Source organism: Cimex lectularius, unplaced genomic scaffold (genome assembly GCF_000648675.2).
Source record: "Cimex lectularius strain Harlan isolate CLEC.00 unplaced genomic scaffold, Clec_2.1 scaffold214, whole genome shotgun sequence".
In the NCBI taxonomy this organism is placed as follows: domain Eukaryota; kingdom Metazoa; phylum Arthropoda; class Insecta; order Hemiptera; family Cimicidae; genus Cimex; species Cimex lectularius.
In genome coordinates, this window is record NW_019392963.1 from 759,989 (window position 1) to 767,360 (window position 7,372).

Consider the following 7,372-nt stretch of genomic DNA (forward strand, 5'->3'; position numbering starts at 1 on the left):
GGTGTCTAGCAGTGTTTTAAGTAATTAGTAACGTCGGTTCAGTTCTACCTTTTGAGTCGTGTATTGGGATCCCAGGTCTGATCTGATATTTGTCCAGATAATGCCCTAGGTAGCAGTTGTTTTCAGGGCAAAGGCGAAGTGAAGTAATAATAGATTAGAAGTAGAGTGATGCGACGAAGGGTGAAGTTTAGGTTTTGGGTTTTTATTGTGTGCAGTTTAGGATGCCCAATACTTCTAAAACCGAGGATGACATCGAGGTCACATGATGAATTGGAAGACCTAGGCGATGTTATCCAGAACACTCTCGAACTTGGATTGGCAGCCATTAAGGATGAAAAGAAAGCTCTGCTGTTTCAGGCCCGTATGTCACGCCTGGATTGCCTATCAAAAATACCTAGATCGATACAACAATCGGCCCTTGTGTAGATCTGCAAATATTTCGAGGGACGATTACAAGGCAGCCAAAGTAAAGATAACCTTAGATAACCGTCCCGCCGTCGCATTGGGTACACATAATCTTCCGCGCTCACCGCTACAGCTGGCCAAGATTCCACGCAGCCACATATTAAACTCCCCCAAATAAACGTTCCCACATTTAAGAGCGATATGCAAAAATGGCACAGTTTCAAAGATACCTTTCATGCTTTAAAGAAAACAAAAACTTTCAGGTACCAAAGTATCATTATTTAAGGTTATCACTCCAAGGACTGGCACTTCATGCGATCGCTACTATACCTCTGAATAATTCGGAGTACTCGCAAGCGTGGGTTGCTCTTCTCAAATGGTACGATAACAAGAGATTACAGGCGGCTAATCATCTAAAAAAAATTTCTTATAAGCCCATGGTGAGTTCACCATTAGAGTCCTTGCAGGACTTAACGAAGGTCGTATTAGGTCGAAGGTAGTATTCTTTTCAGCATTCACGCATTGGAATCTCGAGGATGAAGGCGGCTTCATCTTGCTTACATCTCAGGTTCGAGAGCGATTCGAGTCGTCTAGACTGGATCCGGACACTGTACCAACATTACGTCTATGCTGACATTATGCATAGACAGAATGTAAATAGTCATGTGGAACTCGCTACCGGAACAGCCTTGAGCACTGTCCCACCGAAATCTCATCCTGAGCCAAACGAGTGCTTTACACTCATGAAGCGTCGTCCTCGCCAACTGCGAAATGCCCATACTGCCTTCAGACTCATTTATTATTCAAATCTTCACAGTTCAAAAGCTGCAGGTAGCCAACCTCATATCCGCTGCACATCTATGTCAGAATGCAACTGTACTCATGGATGTCGTGTGTGGGAAGCAACACCATACGCTTTTACATCTGGATCAAATTAATTTCCTCCCACCCCTATCTACAGGACCGCAGCACAATAATACCCGCTAGGCTGATAAAGAAAAATTAGCGCTCACAAACAGAACCGAAGCCATCTCTCAAGAGGCACGTCAAGCAGTACTTTAGACAGCCGGTCGAAGACGATTAAATATGCTTTTGCGCACCGCAAAAGCTCTTATTGGCAACAAAAATTGGAAATGGCATTCCTTCCGCGCATGGTGATCGACAATGGAGCGCAACGGTCGTTTATCACCATCTTGGCTGGGCTTTAAACGATGTTTCTGCGTTATTGGAGATAACCCAATAAGCGGATGAGGCACTCAGGTGATTTGCACAATTTCGGCTGCCCACCAAACTTCCCCTACCTTGCTCACAGATGTGGTAGTCGTGCAGCGAGTAGACCTCATTTACCCTCATACAAGCTGGCCGAAAACGTTATTTCGGGATTTATAGATCTGCAGTTAGCCGATTCTATTTCCGGGCAGCCAGGACCCATTAATTTTCTACTAAGGGCTGATTCTTTTCCATACATTCTTCATAATGGCTTCAACAAAAGATCTAATTGGCCGGTAGCTATTTCAACAGTGTTAGGGTATGTCATCATGGGTCGATTGCCAAGCACCCATCATGACACCTGACAGAATGCTTAGGGTAACTGTAGTCACTTCGCCAATATTAACGAAAGTCCTGGAGCGGTTTTGGTAGATTGAGGAAGCTACAACGACCAATAGAGTAAATCCGCGCGATTCATATTGTGAGGAATATTTCGCGAGAACACATCAACGCGATCCTTCCGGAAGACACGTGATGCGACTTCCCTTCCATACGCTTCCGCCAAAATTTAATTATTCACGCACTACAACCATAAAGCGGCTCATAGGCTGGAATGTAAATTAGAAAAGGACCCAGATTTAAAATTCGCCTACGACACGGTTCTACAGGAATACCTCTTCTGACTACGTCGACTCTGTCGATACATCGGGGTGATATTTTCTTCCGCATCATGGAGTAATAAAGGACTGCACTTCAACCCGTTTGGGAATAGTTTACGACGCTTCGGCTCCAACCTCGTCCGGATCGCTTAATTATTGTATGTGTTGCGGTCCAAAACTGCAAAACAATGTCGTCTGCCAGATGTATTTGCAGATGATATTACATCCGGACGATCGCGCCTTCCAACACTTTATGTATTGTTTTAACATCAACGATAGCATTCAGGATTTGATGCCCCTATTTAACACTTCCTGAGATCCGAACCGCTGAACAATCGATCATTATCTAAGTGCAAAAACATAAATTACATAAAAACTTCTCCACAACAATCGTACTCTCGAAATTAAAAAAAAAAAAAAAATAAATATCGCCTTTCGAGAATTCCCTGGGTATTCTCAGGGTGGGCGGTCGATTAAAAAATGCACCCTTGACGGAAAGCGCCCGCTACCCAATCCTAATGCCAAAGTCGAGGCCATTTTGTGGAAATGTTAGTCGACCGTGCATGAATCTATATGTAGATCCACAATTCTCTACTATACCACAGTGATTCTGGATTAAATCCGCCAAACGTTTGATTCGATCCCGAGTTCACAATTGTCATGCCAGCAAATTCGCGTCCAGGGATGTACGCAATACATGGGCGAAATCCCATCAGCTCGATTTGTTGGAGTGGATTTTACGGGTCCATTTTATATCCACGAGTCAAAGAGAAAAAGGGCCGCAATAGGAAGGCAAATGTCTGTTTATTCACTTGTATGAGCACTAAAGCAGTTCACTGTGAAGTGGTCTCGGACTTGACTAGCGAAGCCTTCCTCGCGTGCTTAGATCGGTTTATCGCGCGTCGCGGTCTACCAGTTCGCAGTTTTTCAGATAACGGAACAAACTTGATGGAAGCCCAACGCAAACTTCTGGAACTCCAATCACGGTGGAAAAGTCAATAACTGCAGGATAATATCGCCAACCATCTCAGTAAGAGAGAAATGCAATAGAGGATTTCGGGGCAGAAGCATAAAGTCCTTTAAAATCAAACGAGAGAATTTTGGACTCACATCCGCTTTCCTTCGAGGAACTGAGTACCATAGCGAGCAGAATAGAAGCCCTGTTTAATTCTCGGCCACTGCATCCGGTACCTTTCCGATCCAGATACCTAGGACTTTTTGACGCCAGGACATTTACTCACTGGCACCCCCATATGTTCGAAGTTGGAATGGGATGTTGCTGAGATTACTAGTACGAGGCTGCCTCGATGGGAATATGTGCAACAAAGTATACAACGCTTGTGGAAAAGGTGGAAAACAGAATACCTTCATACTCTACATCAGAGAGGAAAATGGAACCATAGATGAAAAAGGAAAGCTGGTATTCTGATAGACGACCTGGCGCCACCGCTGCAATGGGCTCGGTTAAGAATTATTGCCTGCCATCAAGGCAAAGACGGAATAACACGCGTCGTCACCGTCAAAACAGGGCATGACAAAATTAGCACCCCTACTTCCTGAAAAGAAGTCAAGGCAATTGTAACAATAACAATAATAACAAGTCATTTTTAATTTTTAGAAAGTATAGTAGTCCGTTTTAGTTTAAAACATGTTTAAAGGTAGAAAAGCGCGATAAGAACGCTGTGTTTATGAACTGTTAATGCTCGGGCTGTAAACACAGGTCCGAACTTGATTGAGAACGAGATCGAGTGACTTGTGATCCAGCGTCTTTTTCGAGATTTACATACGCTCGCACGTCCGGTCGCACGCATCATCTTGATTAAACAGGAAAGACTTTACAATTTATTTTTGCTTTATTTAATTTATGTTTTTGATCAGAAAGTGGCTGAAAGAATTTTTTTTATTGTTTTATTGAGAAGTGATATTATTTATTTGTTATTTTGTACATACATTTTTTCTTAATACATACTTTACTTGTGAACCAACACAGACAATTTTGTGTTTTATAATTCATTGGCAGAGGACATTCTGAATCTACAGTTCCGGCAATCGCCGGGGAAAGGTTTACCGCCCAAATTTCTTTTTAAAAAATTGGAACCGGTCACCTGTCAGAGCAATAACCATGCATAATATATTTATTAAAGGATGTACTGAGTTCAATTAGTTATTTTAAAAAAAAGATAGCAGAAAAACAAGTACAAAAAGGGGTACCTTCTTGCACTTGTTCTAGGAGTTGAAATACGGTAAATACATCTCATGACTTTCCAAGTGCCATTTTGAATATATTTTTCATGAGCCTCTCAGCCACCGCCGGCGAGTCATTATCTTTATTTCAGGAGAGTGTAGCAAGAATAATGGAGATCCAGTTTTCCAGGGTGAAACCTCTTGTTTTGAAAACACGCAGGGCTGAAGGGGGAAAACAAATTTACGGGATGTGAGATGTTTGTTCAGACAAACTCAGAAGTCAATGTGCCTTGTAAGTGGTGAAATACGACTCTTGAAAACATTCTAAATTTCTTTTTCGATTTCTCATAATTAAGTCAAGCTAGGTATAAATTTTTAAATTTTAACCTTGATATCAAATAGGTTAATAAAAAAAATGGCTGATCCTATTGAATTGATTTGATTACTTTATTGTGTCTACCTTTCCTACCATCTTCAGTGAGAAACCAAGAAGAAAGAGTATAGTTAAAACATTTTTTTATTATAATTTTTATATTGTTTCTGCACGTTTTTATCTCACCTCGAACTTTTATTCAATAGAGTTATTAAAGAAGCTGATATTTTTTGCTCTTTAATTAACATCAAATTTCTAAAAAAAATTCAAAAGTAAGTAAGGCATAGTGTAAAATAGTAAGATTCCTGAATTGCGTTTTCCTGTCTGCATCAATTCCAACATTTTTATTATATGTGTGGTGATTAGTGACCGTTAATCGATATTTATTTAGAAATCGTGAGATGCGGTCTGGTGTGATGTAGATTTCAGAAAAACATTTTCTTTATCGTACCAACTTTTCGATCTTTATTGAGATCATCTTCAGGGCTCAAAGTGTTTGTCTTCTGTGTAATTGTGCCATTCTTGGGCTCAACACGACACGCAAGAATTGCACAATTACACAGAAGACAAACACTTTGAGCCCTGAAGATGATCTCGATAAAGATCGAAACGTTGGCACGATAAAGAAAATGTTTTTCTGAAACCTATCACACCAGACCGCATCTCACGATTTCTGAATAATTATTTTTGTTATACAGGGTGAATTGCTACTCGTGCTACAAACTTCTCCAGTAGATTCTTCACCCTAAAATGAACAAAAAAGTTCATATTGTCCATGGTCCGATTCTCAACCATTTCAGAGTAATTTCGCTTTTTATCGATTTTGAAAGATATCACGTCCTGGCGTCGGAAAATCGTGATATCTTTTAATCTAAACATTTCTCTTAAAATCTATAAGCACCGTTGAAATCCCCGTTAATTTTTCAATAAGAAGATGAAGGTGGCAAAACGTTTGGGTCTTTCTTCCTTGACCTTCTAGCTGTTTGTAAACTTCTTAAGCATTACATACTACAATAAATGGGCATTAAATTAAATTAAAAAATTTCAATGGAATTATGATTTTGATTCTCTCTAAAAATTAACGGGGATTTCAACGGTGCTAATCAACGTCTCCTCTTTATGTTTGTATTCAATTTATAAAAAGGTATTAAGCCAATATATTATGTTTTTTATTATTTTTCTTTTAATGTATTAATTTATTTTGTTAAGTTATTTAGTTAAGTTCATTTTCTCCTTTTCAAAATCTTTGTTATATGTACTATGTTATAAGCAATCAATCAATTAATTAAGTTAGTTTTTGCTACTTTAAATGAATGATATATATATATAATACTTCATAAAATAAATATAAATCTAATTTCGTTTATTTGAAAAACAAAAAGATAAAAATAAGGAGCGTGTTACTGGGCATTTATTATTAGTTTGTTGTGCGCCGAATTGTTAGAAATTTAAAACTTTGAAATACCAAACAGGTGGGAATTCAAAAACGGTTGGTTCTCAGCAACTTTGAGCTTTATAGCTTTAGCAATTTTATCATGTACATGATGGACGACGAACTTCGAGGGGACAAATATACCGCAATTGGACGTCGAAAGCAATCCGGCTCCCGGGGTTAAACATACTATTATTTCTTTGAAAGTATGAGAAAACGAAGTCATAAAAGCGGGGTGTTTTTTCCTCAAATATTTCATTTGGCATATTTTAGACCCATTGAATAAAAATATTAAGATTGATGCGGACGGGAACAAACAGTTCCAATATTATTTCCAATATTTATTCCACTATGCTATCCTGAGTTTTGACATTTTTGTTAGGAATGTGATTTTAGTTAAAGACAAGAAAAATATCAACTTCTTTAATAACTCCAATGAGTAAAAATTCTTGAGATAAAAACATACACGTGGCAATACGCAAATTATAAGAAAAAAGTTTCAAATTTACGCTTTCTTCCTAGTTCCTCCGTGAAGATGGTATGAAACCGGGACCCAGAATTTCCGCCATTGTCTAGAGCTCTTCGTTAACCTTAAGACCACTAGCAAAGCTTTGGCGAGAACTTTGACGGAAGAAGGACTTTGCACTAGCAGGAGGACATGTCCAGTAGTTTCTTTTTCTTCACCTTCATTATAGTCCTTAGCTCTATAGAACTAGAGGTAAACTGCCATTAGGTTCAAATACTATTCTTTAATTATCGTTATCGAATGCTTCTGTCCTTGGATAAGCTCCGATTGAACCAACGACTTATTTGTAGCCCATTTTCCGTTGTATATAGGTTTTTGGCAATTTGGTATTTCGCAAAAGGTTCCGGGTCGATATGTGCCTTCGTCGGTCTTTTCTCATCCAGTTAGGAGTAGGGATCCAAGATTGCAAAGGCCTTGGAATAATCCACAAGGAACAAAAGGGGAGGTGGACAAACTGCAGAGATGTCATGAAACAGAAACCTAAGATTAATGAAGCCGAACAAAAACTGGCAAACGCATCGCTGCAGCTAGAGAAGGTAAAATTGAAAGGAATGGCAGTACGAGAAAACACTTAAACAACATGG